Consider the following 13,461-nt stretch of genomic DNA (forward strand, 5'->3'; position numbering starts at 1 on the left):
CGACACCTGCATGGTCACACTGACCCKGCACAATTCTTTTTATATGGACCTTTGGTTATTACGTGCTAGAAATAGGCCAACAATTTACTCTGCAGGTTATTACATGGCAACAAATTCTAGCTGTATCTCTTCTGGGCATTGCCCAAACTGGTAAAGCTATCAAAAATATCTGATCGCATTACCAGTGCTCAGAAATCCAGGGGGATAGCTATCAATCCAGCCACCAAGTGACAAGAATCAGCAATTTTTGAAGAGACAGGTCAAATTACAACTTAATACATCTTCCACATGACTCTTTAGCATTTTCTGATAATCATGTTCCTTTAAACTTCAAATAAAACATTCCAAAATTGAAAAATTAAAAACAATTAGTCACTTTTAAAAATCTTGATCAAGGTATGCCTGCATGATTGCCTTACAATGCTTCAAAAATAATTATAGTCTGATTACTGCACTCATTGATAAAATCTTTTCAGTTAATCTTTAATAACAGAAAGCCTGGGTGGATATCAGATTGTGTTGCTGCTTTCTGCATCCCTGATCTGGGACAATGCTTTTCTCTCTTCTCTTTTTTGTCTTTAAAAAAAAAGAACCTTTTTTCCTTCTCTTCTTACCCTTCCTTGCCCTATCCAGTAATGCTCCTTACAGCACTAAATAAAACTGATGTAACAAGAGGTTCCAAAACATCAGGCTCCAGTGAGTTAACTTTCACTAAAAAGACAGAAGATCTTTTTATTTTTTCCTTAAATCCACATAGTAAAATATTAAAACCCAAATATTTTTGTAAAGTAGGCTTAGAAGAATGTCCTCAATGAAGGTTTTTAAAGTACAACTGAAAAAATATTTCTTGAAATAAACCTTAGAAGCCAGTTAATCTGAAATGTAAATATTCTGGGCACCTCCAACATTCAGTGTACTTACAAATCTGAAGAGCTGATACCTAAAYGACAGCAGCCTTCTAAAGCAAAGCTCAGAATCCCTCAAGCAAGTAAAGAATAAATTTTAAATGCTTAAAAAGTTTGCTGTGGATAAAAGGAGCACCTATTCAAATTCTTTTAAAGTAGGTGAAATRTTCAAGAAAATCAATTATATCTGGATTGTTGGAAGTTTTTCCTGTAGCAGAAAATAGGAATTTTGCAGAGGTCACTGAATCTTGGAAAATAAACAAATGTAAATCAGCTGTTTCTTTTTGTTAAGAAGAGTAAAGCCAGAATTCCTAGGTAGCTCTAGAGCTGCTCCATGTATTTTATTATAGTTGGAATAATACTAATTTCACTAAAAATATCATGTAAATAACAACATCATGACAGGCACTTTCCTACATCTCCAACCTATAATAAAAAGCTTGGAGAATGCTGCTCTCTGTCTTTCTATAAATGTTTTGCTGATAGGAGTCAGGGCAGATGGGAACAGACTGGCTGGTATGTCCAATATTTTCAAACACAGAATAATTCTATCCAWTTTCAACCCTCCTCTCCTGCCCATAGCACAGAACTTGTTTTTCCCTGTGTAGACTCCTTGTGATGATGAAGAAACCTTCTGAGAGGTCCGTACGATGTGGGACCTCTTCAGGAGGTAAYAGACTAACTTGTTTCACCCAGAGGAGGAATCACCAAATGATAACAATGTTCAGTTACTATCAACATCAAAAGAATTTAGGTAAGTGGAAAAAAGACAAGTTTCATGGAACAGTTCATGGAACAGTTCATGGGAAATGTTTAGAGAATATAATAACCTAATGCTATTCAAACTTATATTCCAACAGTGTTTAAAAGCTCTTAGCTTCTCTGGTAAGTAAAGAACAAAGAGCACATAAAGAGTCGCAAAGAACAAATTCCAGCAACGTTCGCAAGCATTGCTGTATACACAAATGCATACTGGCACTATTCAGAAGACAATTTCTGGGCAATCCTATTATTTTTTGCTTGAAATCCTCTGTGCATACTGTCAAAATACATTATTTCATCCTTTTTGTCATTGCCAAATTCCTTAAGTAAAAGTTGACGGAGATAATGATGTTCTGAAATAAATGTTACATGTTTATTCACCGTGATACACCTTTCCATTTTTTTCTGCTTTTGACATATCTAGATAAGATTAAAGATTGCCATTGTAAGTTCAGAAAGTCTGAGAGCTGATGGTAATTAATTGGCACCCACTAAGCATATTCAGGTTTTCATTTTCTTTCCAGTCATTTTTCTAAGTACCCATCATCAAGAATAAGTATAATTCACACTAGGTACTAAAAAATTAGCGCTTTTACTACACTGATCTTCTGTGTTCCTGAGCAGATTTAGTGTACTTCATAAAGTTCTGTTCCAGCAGAGAATAACAATCAACATAGTTATTATCCACCCACAGTACTGTAAAAATTATCAAGTCAAATATACAGTAAATCTGCACCTTCCAACTCATTTTCTAAAAGACAGCAGAATTCCTTAGCCTTCTTATAACCATTCTGTAGTCAGTCGTCCAGAATAAATATCTCATGCTTTTTTTTAGCCTCGCTTTTTTGTTAAATTTCCCTGAAAGAGATTTACTCCATTGCCATACTGTGCCCCCTTTCAGTGTACAATACTTCAAAGTAATACTTTTTATTTCTTGTAATAGGTATGTTGAAAATAAATGTATGGCAACTGTAAGAAGATAAAGGCACCCTACAGAAAAAAAAGTGCAATAATTGCCAAAAAAAAAAAAAAAGTTAAATTGTGATATCTAATTTCTAAAAGACATTTTTGGGGGCAAAGTTTTCAACCCTCTTTGAATTTGGGCTCTCAGTTTACTCAGTCATTCACAGCTACAGATGTTACCCACACCTCCAAAATGCAGCAGCTCTCCAGCAACTGCAACACCTCCCAGACGGCTGTAAGCACYGGTGTCACTGCTTGGCATGGATCTGAGGCTGGAAACTTCTCTCTGCACTGAATGCCAGCTGTAAGTTCATTTAGATGAACTTTGAACTTCAGATGCGGTCCTGACAGTTCTTCGTAAGGGGCGTCTGTGTTTAGCCTCTTTCAGTGTCTCGGTAAGTGCAACTGCCAGGCCGTGGTGAGCCCGTCACGCTGCGTTGCCCAAAGCCTCAGTTCTTGTAACATGACTGTTGTTGCAAACAAACCTTTAAAATAATAGCACTTCTTTTGTATCCACACTTACATTCACCAAAGCGCAATATTTCTACCTGTGATGATTTCCTAAGAGACAAAAGTTTCTAAAGAGGCAGTGCTTTCATAACGTTCCTCTCCTAGAAGCTGGTCTGGCACAAAGCTACTTTTGCAATATTAGGTAGTTAGAATAGTAAAATCCTACCTTGAAACTAGTGCCTGCAAAGATTGTTTAATCCCACGGGGGAGCTGCTTTTCAATACTTTATATGCACGAATCCTTCTACTTACTAGATATAACCTCCAATTTCTCATCCTTGAGTTAAGCAAGTACTGTTGGCCRCTATAATCTGACTGGACCATGTACACAGGCACCTATACCAACAATTTCTTCTTATACGTGTTACAGGCACCACGAGTTTTAAGTAAGGAAGTCTCAAAAAAAGTTAAAATACCAAGTTCCAGCAAGTAAGACCTTGCCTTGTCAACAAGGTGATCCCATTAATGGTTTGAGGTATAACTATAATTCATAGTTTCATAGACTAATTCAGGCAGGAACCTCAGAAGGTCTGGTCCAACCTGCAACTGCAAGCACGTTCGGCGCTGTGTGCAGACCGGGTTGCCCACAACMGTTTTTGGTGTGCTCACTAGAGACTGCAAAGAAACCACACAACGAATGAAGCACGCTGAGATTTTCGTGWGCTAGCTACAAAATTTCCATTATAAGAGAAAAGCTACATATATTTCCAGAACATCCAACTCAATTGCTTTTTAATTACTGGCATGATTTGGTGGATGTGTTCCTCACATCCATCTACAAAACCACAGAAAATTAAACAAATAAAATTTAAATAAAGCTAACAATGAAATCAAAATTATAATATCAGACTGCCCTAGAGGGATGACTGGCAGAAGATACTGCAGTCTTTGTCCAGCAAATAGTATAGTAGATAAAAAAAATAATGCTACATTTGTCTTTAGCTAAGTAAAGTAAAAAATAATAAATTATTAGTTTTACTCTTTCTCATGTACAATTAGATGACGGTTTCATAGCCATTGAGTATCCCCTAATTGCCAAAAGAGTGAGAGTAAGTACAGCCAAAAAATAAGCATGTTGTCTCCCATTAATCTTAAAAGGTTTCTTAGGGAATTTAAAAATCCCGGTCTTCAGTCAGTTAAACTAGGCCTTGACCAAATGTGAAAATTTATACTCAGTAAGAAAGGTTATGTTGTTTTGTAACATAAATTTATTTTAATTCAGCCTCTATGGAATTCTGATTATGTTTTACTATATGGGAAAACCTAAACACTTTCTAGTTTTAAATTCAAGAGTATTTTGGATTGTACGTTATTCATTAATCATTAATGTTTTCGGTTAAACAATATTAAGCTTTGCTTTAAAAAAACAAGCACAGCGGATGAAATTTCACTAGATTTCATTTTTTACAGAAAATCCTGAGGATATCGTTATAAGGACCAGCTTCAGGAAAATCCAGTATAGCCTCAGTAGTCGTTGGTCGCTGCGTAGCCCCTTCCAGCCTTGGAAGGGAGGCGGCCGTATCCCCCAGCAACTCCACTAACGAAGGAGCTGCGGTGTGCTGGAACTCAGCTCGCAGGGTACCGCCTTCATCCACGACTCCACATCTCTGTCAGAAAAGATGCTTTTTTCATGCATCTTAATTTTGGCCCTAAAATTAATTATCAGACATAGAGGACACCCCTGAAAATTCATTGACAGGGCATGGTTCAGAAGCTAATTTCAATTTACTTTTTTCACATAAAATAAACGACAGTACTGAAGGACTACAGATGTAAATAAAGCATGCTAAAAGCGACTAAGACCAGCACGAATTGCTGCCGAAATAACAGGCCCTGGAACTTGTGAGGAAACACAATGGTTTAAAAGAGACTTTTTCAGCCTTTCATTTGTCAACCCCTATCTTCAAAGCAATGTTAAATGGTAATGAAGAGAACACCCAAAACATAATGGTAAATGAATACTCTAGACTTATTACTACTGGGAAATGATGTATGCTTACAAGTTTACAAAAAGCCCCTATTTTCAGAAAGAATAATTGTGTAATTTCATCAATTATCCATCTGGACCATYTTCTTTCTCTTTCATGTTCCCCAAACAGTTATTAAGACAGGTTTATTTATTAGGAAAGAGAGGTAGGACACCTAACCAAAATTTTAAAATGTGCTTGTCTCACAACTATTAACTTTGCTGCTTATTAATCCTCTAGTGAAACATTTTCTCCTAGCACAGAGGTAGAACAGCAGTTGTTGGCTGGGAAATTTAAACTGGCACAGTGTTATCTTCTACCTTGTGTTGGCCGAAAACATCCAGTGTGTACATGATCCCCTGGACATTTAGGGCAGAGGTTTATACATGCAGAAATAGAATTAGTCTATTAACTCTAAGGACTTTCTAAGCAAATACCTAACAGCTTTTTGTGCATTTGAAACTCTCCTCTTCATTCTTTTACTGTTTTCTACTACTAACTTTTTTTTATTATACCATGGGGGTCAATCAAATCATATTACTATTCTGGTAACCCAAGCTACCCCAACCCCTGTTCTCTGTTTTTCAGCTTTCTCCTGTTTCTGTCCCTGCTCCAAGGCACGCTCTGTTTGGTCACTGACTACCCATATATACTGATAGATATCTCATTCAGATGTTCTTAGCTCTCCAGAAGCAGCTTCTAATCAACAGAATACTTTTCTACCACATATTTTCAAAATCAAAGACTTGACTATGGCAATCTGCCTGAATTTGGAGGTAATCTTTGCTTTGAACCCATATAGATATCTGGAAAGCTGAAGTTAAAAAACATTAAGATACTATTAAGGTACTCTAAAGCAGGAGATCGGTTTTCCGGAGCAAATGCGCAGATGGTCTACCTCCGCGATCCTAAAGGCCACAGTGGCAGCCTTTCAAGAGATTGAGGACTAGCTGATCTTCACAATGTTCTTAAGTAGATATTTTACTTGCACCTTTACTGCGCTAAGAATTCAGGAAAAACTCTTTGCTTCAGTTCTGCAAATCAGTTTCATCTTCAGCCTATAGTTACAAAACAGCATGAAGAATTTAGGGGATACACAATCTATTTGGGATATTCAGGTTTGTCTTTCTCAGTATCATTTTCCAGATTTTCATCCAGGACATTTCTCTAAATTTTATGGAATAGCTAATATGGAAGCACAGCTAGTGATGATAACCGTAAAATGACCATCTGCTCATGGGAAGGAAGGACTGGAAGGAATCTCTCGGATCATCACAGTGCATCCCCTTAATCTGCTCCCACCTCTATTAATAAAGAGAGGATTTATTTTTGTGAAGAGAGTCTGTTATCACTTGTATGGCTCCAAATAAACTGATATATTCTCAAGTAGGTATCATTTTTCAGACCATTTCCCATATTCTGCTTTCAAACGACTGTTCAGTATCCAAAACAAAAATAACTGGCTAAAATAATGGTTCCCATCTGATCCCGAACCAAAGGAAAATAGGTCTGTTACCCAGTTCTGTTTGGCTGTTATTACATATAGGACAAAGTACTAAGTGATAGAAAAAACACGGAAGATTCCATCTGCCTGAAAGAGGAACGCAAATTATTACCCAGAAGAGACATTCGAATTATTAAATAGGACTATGTTTGATTTGTATTATGTTTATAGAAAATTGTTTATGATCATAGAAAAAATGATTTTATGGTCAAAGAAAAAAATATTATTGAATATAATAAAACAGAGGTTCTAAGCCGTCACCTAGAATTTCTTTCTTCCCCCCCCCCCCCATTCTGTGGAGAAAAACCTGCAGCTTCCTTGAGATCATGGGTTAAAATTCAAAACCAGTTTCCCACTTCAAACTTGCACTGGAATAGCTCTTAAAGCCATATTATTTATTTGAAAAGTATTTTTAAATAAAAACAGCTTTTTGGTATGCTAATTTCATGTCTCTTCCTTTCCACTTAAATATTTTATAGGCTTTCATAATGTATAAATCAGAACAAGAAAATTTAATCCTAATCTTTATTGCCAAATCTTATACTTCCATTAAGTACAAAAGAGAATATAATTCTTAAATCATTTTTACTGGTTACTCCTTTTACAAAGTTTAATATTTTGTTTTCATTCTTTACCTTTTTTTTCCCTGCCAAGATTTTCTAATGCACTACAGACCTTAATAATTTGATCACATAATTTGAATTAAAGTGAAAGTTATATTTTGCACTTTTAATGAGACCAAGACTTTTAAAAACAAGCCCGCACAAGACCTTGTCCATATCTGTGAAACTGAATTGATACACAGACTTGACTATTCCACATGCTCACCTTAACTGGAAGCACTTACACTGACTATATTCAGAGTATATTTCTCCACTGCTACCACAGACAGTAATAACAGTTTCAATAAAAGTTTATTTTCTGTAGTTCTGTTCAACACACTTGTATGCACCCAAACTCAGTGTGGTCTCAGCACAGCTAATTAAGAAAAACTGCCTAGCTAGGAGTATTAAAACCAGACTCAGTATCTATAAAAACAGAATTTTACTGTGATCTGCACATTTTTGCAAGGAAACAGTGCACAATGTATTTTTTTCCCTACTGCTAGATAAATTACACTCACTTGCAATGCACCATTACATTTTTTTCTGTATTTCAGCTGCCATCTGCCATCTACACACCATAAGGGTAAGCTGGATGACATAAGTCCCAAGGGGTCGTCATATCAAAGGCTGGTGCAAGCATTGTCAGTAAAGTGCAAAGCAGAAATACAGCTCGAAGAACAGCAGCAGTGAAAATTTATGGGGGATTTGCATCTCCATTTATACCATTAATTCATCAGTTAATTGGAAAATACAGGACTACACATTTCTGTAGTGTTACCTTTCAGACTCATTAGACTTAAAAAACTCCTCTGCAATATTTACTATCCAGTTCTTTCATACTCCAGCAACCTTTTATGTATAATCTCGCTCAGGACTTCATCTTGGGAGTCCCTGCACAACACACAGCGTTTTGTCCTAGTCTCCCTGAAAACCTTGCAGCGTGTTTGTGGACAAGCGCTGCGGTGAAACTGTGGCGGAGGGATAAGAAACTCCAAGATGATGAAAGTAGTCTCCAGAAAGAGAGACTTGCAAAGATTTTCTCTCCATTAGCCCCTTTCTCATGGGCTTTTCAGCAGGCAAAGGGAGGAGAAGAAAGCTGAGCCCCACACTTTAAAGTTGCTACTTAGAATTAATTGTTTTGACTGACATAGCTGAGTCAGGCTAAATGAATGAAAGGTCAAATATAAGGTAATGCTTCTGGTGCCACACAAAATAAAAGCAATATTTAATTTGCATACTAATGTCTGACCTCAATACATTAATTTCCCTAATTTGGCCACTCATGACAGATCTTTCTTTAGAAATGCTCAACTGTGGGGAAAACATTAACCACATCTTTAAAATAGAATTTCAATTTTAATAAAGCTTATGGAAATGACATCTAAGACTACTTATCTTTTACACATGATTACTAATTTATTAATATTTTTTCCATCTATGTTATATCCCTTTCCTTCTGACTGGCCTTAATCTTTATGCAAACACAAGCTGCTAAGGGACAAACAAATTTGCAACTACTGATTAAAGGCTTCAACATTCACAACATTTTGTATATCTGTATATAAAATTTAGCTGTCAAGCTGAGAGTAAAACTGGGTAAGAATTGTGATATTAATATATCTATGAATGTTCGCTTGGTATATTTAACATTTAGGGCATTGCTAGAAGTAATATTAAGCAATTTTTGTATCAGCTGACAGCTGCTTACCTAAGAAAAGAAAATATTATGTTCTGGATACTGAAGCTATAATTATTCCCTCAGCTGAGCCTCTATTCTCAAAGCAAGGAGTATGTTAACATAGCTAAAAACACAGAAGATTTTGCATGACAAATCTATCTATTCTCCCATTCACCAGTACAGTATATGGACCTCCCAAGAAATAGATAAGTGTATTTTTTTTACGGTGTTTGTGCGTGCATTCACAGAAGTAAATTGTTTAGGAAACAGCAATATAAAGACACTGCTGGGGCTGTAACAGTCTTTCATGAATCTTCTTTTATTAATTAACCCAATTACTTTTATTAACATAGAGACTTAGAGTACTCACAGTATGCATGGCGAGAAGTTTTGCAGTTTGACTATATTTTGTGACATTTTGTTTTGAACTGGCCATTTGCTAGTCTCATTTGAAGAAATAGTGCATATTTATACCCTAATCACTCTCTGGCAAAATAGAAAATTTAAACAGTGCTGGCATTCCTTCCTTTCAAAATAACAATAAAAAAGTTACACAAAGATAAAAATATTAGAAGAATATTAAACCCTGAAGAGTGATTTTTGAAGTTATGCTAGAAACATTATTGCTATTACATAGTTCATTCAACACTTTGTGAATACTTTGTGACAGTCAAAATACAACAACGGTAAAGAGTCCAGGTTTCAAAAAGAGAGAATCAATCACATTAAAAATAAGGAYTGATAACTGCAGCATTGCTGACAGTCAACTAACTTCAAATCATACAAAATGCATTTGGAAAATGGAGCAGATATCCTGTCTCTTGGAAATAGGAAGAGGGCTGAAAGGAATTAGAGTTTCCATTTGTCTAAAAAAGAATCCATATCTCAATTAGAGAAATAAAGCAGTCGAATTACATCACTTGGATTAAAGCCTCACTGTGAGTGCGACCAAGCCTAACTTTGTCTGCACCTTCAGCAAGGCCCTCTGACAGCAGCAATAAGCAATACTGCATTGGCTCTGGAGGGGTGGAAGACAYAGGGCACCCGAAGTTTGCTTCTCAGAAGCAGCAAACACACACATTTTAGCTGAGCCCACAGATAAATCCAAAATGTACTCCACGGTCTTGCCAATTTCTTAATAACAACAAAACAATTTATCAAACTATTAAAAAAGTTGAACTGGAACCCCTGCAGTCTATCATCAACATTCAAAGCAGCTCTTGCACGTAGTATCTGCTAGTTCCAGGCTTTCCATCTTCTGTCCCAGCAGCATTACTTGTTTACCACATATCACACTCCATAAGATCCACACACAGTCCCCTTTCCGAGAGGGATGTTTCACTACCTCTTCACATGGGGTGGATTTATTATAAAAACAAACATTCCTCTCATTAAAAATTAAATAGCTTTTGAAAGAAAACAAGACGGAGAAAGTTTGCCTTCTTAACACATTGTTAATGAGTGTTTCCAAGATGCAAAAGCTAGAAACCTGGCTTGCTCCACACTAAGGACACAAAGTGATGGATGAGAATATTACTAATATTTTCATATCATTCACAGAGGAGATCAGAGCCTCTCCATCAGACTCAGAACCTAAGACAAGCTAATGTGCTGTCCTACACATTTTGTCTGGAAAGAAATGTAGTTCATTGATTAGGAAGCATGTCAGACAGCTACACAACCAATTAATTTACTTATTACAATTGTCCACAAGTATTATCTGAGCACTGACGCTTTCCTTTCAAAGCATCTGTACAGAGCATTTCTGGTCTGAATCTTGTGTTGCTCAGAGGAATTTTTGAAACAGGAGACAGTGCAAAGACCCACTGCGCTCAACTCCCCAGTTTTAGCCTACAGAAATATGTTCACTTCTGTTCCCTGCTAGATATGACCATTCAGATGCTGTTTACTTTTGTATGAAAAATGCTGTGGAAATAATAGCTTCCAATATTCCATAATATAAATAAACAAACTTTCATATTGCATAAAAAATTCACAAGGTAGGCACAGCTAACACCGTTGCAGCCATCCCTGAAATACTGGCGTGTAGGGGACAAGGAAGACTTGCATCCTTTCCCTGACAACACAGCCAGGGAAGGATCACAAGATGAACCAGCCAGAGAAACAAATCTGTCAGAGAAACTTGAGAAGCATGAAAGCCGAGTCACTGAGTTATTTGAAGAATTGTCCATAGTTTGGAGTGGACCTTATCTGCCCTGATCAATAACTGAGGATTTACATCACTATCCTTGGAAAAACTGACTCTCCTAGACAATTTAGATGCTTGTGATCTTAGTATCTTCCAGGGCAGACAGAGCATATTTTTCAGGTGTTTTAAAAAGAAACACATAGGAAAAGAAATGGTTAGATTTCCAACAAATCCTTTATGCAAATCAAAACTCAGAAAACTCAGGCTGAGTTAATTCTCTTGGGACTTGACACTGAAGCTCAGTCCATTAAACTGTTTCAAAGAGGAGATCCAACATTGTAAGCCTTCACCAGTGACACTGTGATCAAGCCTAGCTTGGTTACACTCTTACTTTACTAGGTCATGGCAGGAACCAATCCAGCAGCACACCAGAGAGAGGAGAGACATACTTAAGAGACAGAAACCAGGTACTGGATACCTGTGATCAATATCCAACTGGATCTCAGAGCTGCAGCCTGACCTCTGTTTTTTCTTCTATAGAATACATAGCTTAAATCATTAAAATGAAGAAATGCATTTGAGCATTCTCAGATGCAATGTACTGAAAAAAAGAGTTATTTCCTAATTATTAACTGAGATGTTTTATTTCTAACTTTATMATTTTAAGAATAATATCAGTATTAGCTAAAGATTTATTACTTTTAATGAAACAGCTGCAGTGAATGCTTATGCTATTACCTGCCATATATTTGAATGCTGCAGAAAATACTGCATTACTACAATGAAATAATGTATAAGCAACACAAAACCTGCATCAAAGGACTTTGTTCCACTGTAGCAAAAAAATTATTGTAGAATAAAGGTCATTAAATATGGTCCCCAACTTCATTTTTTATGGAGGTGGTAGATTTTATTATTCCTTAGTAGATTTGCCCGTGTTCACTATTTGYTTTTAAAGTATTTATGTGCCTTATTATTTCTCCATTGTTTCTTTTGCTTCTTTAGAAACGTGTGCCTTAAAAGTAGTAACACAGGATACTGCAAAAGCAAACCAGTTGTAAGGCCTGATACGACATTTAAACCAACATTAAGCTAGACCACCAAGTGTCTCAGAGTAGAACAGCAAAAACCTAAACCCCATGGTACCTCTTCCCTATGAAAATTATTCTTAGAAAGCAGTCATATGCTTATGCTAGGGCAGAAAAGGAGCTTTACCCTGAAATCCAATGGAGTAGAGAGCAACACTGCAATTGCCTTTTATCAGCAGTAATCCTCCTAATAAAGCAGGTGAACTCTACATATACAAAATAACACTGTTGATGATTACACTGCTCTAAGTCATGCGGCTTTATGCTTTCATTTCATTGTGGTGACTGGGTGCAAGGCAGCTTTATTGCTTTCTAATTTTTTCAGAGACTAGAGATCAATTATTACCTAAAAATAAGCCAGTCAGCTCCCTTCCTAAAAGAAGACTAGCAGCAGAAGTTAAATTATAGAGAACATCGCTGCCCCCAATACATTAATTTCTGTCACTCTGTCACTGTAAAAATTTATAGCACATATAATCTCTTTGAAGGGGGACCAAGTCATGGAAAATATGAGCCTAGTTTTAAATAGAATTTTAATTTTAATGAAAGCTTCAGGGAACGATGTTTATGCTGCTTATCTTTCATACCTGGTGATTAAGTTAATTTATACTTAATGGAAGAGGATATTTCTAATCCCCAGACAGGCTCAACATCTGTCTGTGACTATGTTTTTGGAAGCCTTAAGCTGCTTGTGATTGATGTAATAAAACCAGGATACTGCAGAACTGACACCTGAAGGATATCCGTAAGAGGGAAAATGTTATTTTTCTGATCAATGCCTTTGCTTAMGTCAAGCCAAAATCCCAAGCACTTAATTTTGCTGTCCCTTAAAAACCTGCTTTGCACTCCCTTGCCATTATTACACAAGTACAAATAGGGGAATAAGCAAACAGTTCGCAGATATGGTCATGATCTAATATTCATACTCATTATGTGCAGTATCTGAGAACAAGTAACTTTCTGATGGCCTGAAGCTGATGAGAATAATAAATTTCTTGCAAAATCAGAGAAATAATCTCCATTTTTCTTTCATTGCTCATTCCACATCTATTTAAGACCAAATGCTAGCAAAATAAATGCTTGCATTTACCCCAAAGTTATAACAAAAAAATCTTGAAAAGTAAGTATTAAAAGATATTGTTTTCAAACTTTTTGTCTCAACAAATCACAGTATTCCAGCAAGAGCAAACTGAAAAATTTGGTATTTCCAGCTATCATGTACACCCATGCTATTTTAAAGCGATGCTCTTCCAGAGAGGAAAACAGCTATCAGATATTATTAACAAAGCAGTCGTTCAATACTGTCATACACCAGAAAAGCCTAAAGAAGT

General features: G+C 36.4%; 1 protein-coding gene across 22 annotated transcripts in view; it reads right to left on the reverse strand.

Annotated features, from left to right (window-relative positions):
• Positions 1 to 13,461, reverse strand: part of TTLL11 (tubulin tyrosine ligase like 11) — a 63,920-nt gene that overhangs the window by 16,154 nt on the left and 34,305 nt on the right. The gene's annotated exons all lie outside the window — the stretch shown is intronic.

The sequence above is a fragment of the Apteryx rowi genome, unplaced genomic scaffold, assembly GCF_003343035.1.
Source record: "Apteryx rowi isolate R43461 unplaced genomic scaffold, aptRow1 scaffold_19, whole genome shotgun sequence".
NCBI classification, from domain to species: Eukaryota; Metazoa; Chordata; class Aves; order Apterygiformes; family Apterygidae; genus Apteryx; species Apteryx rowi.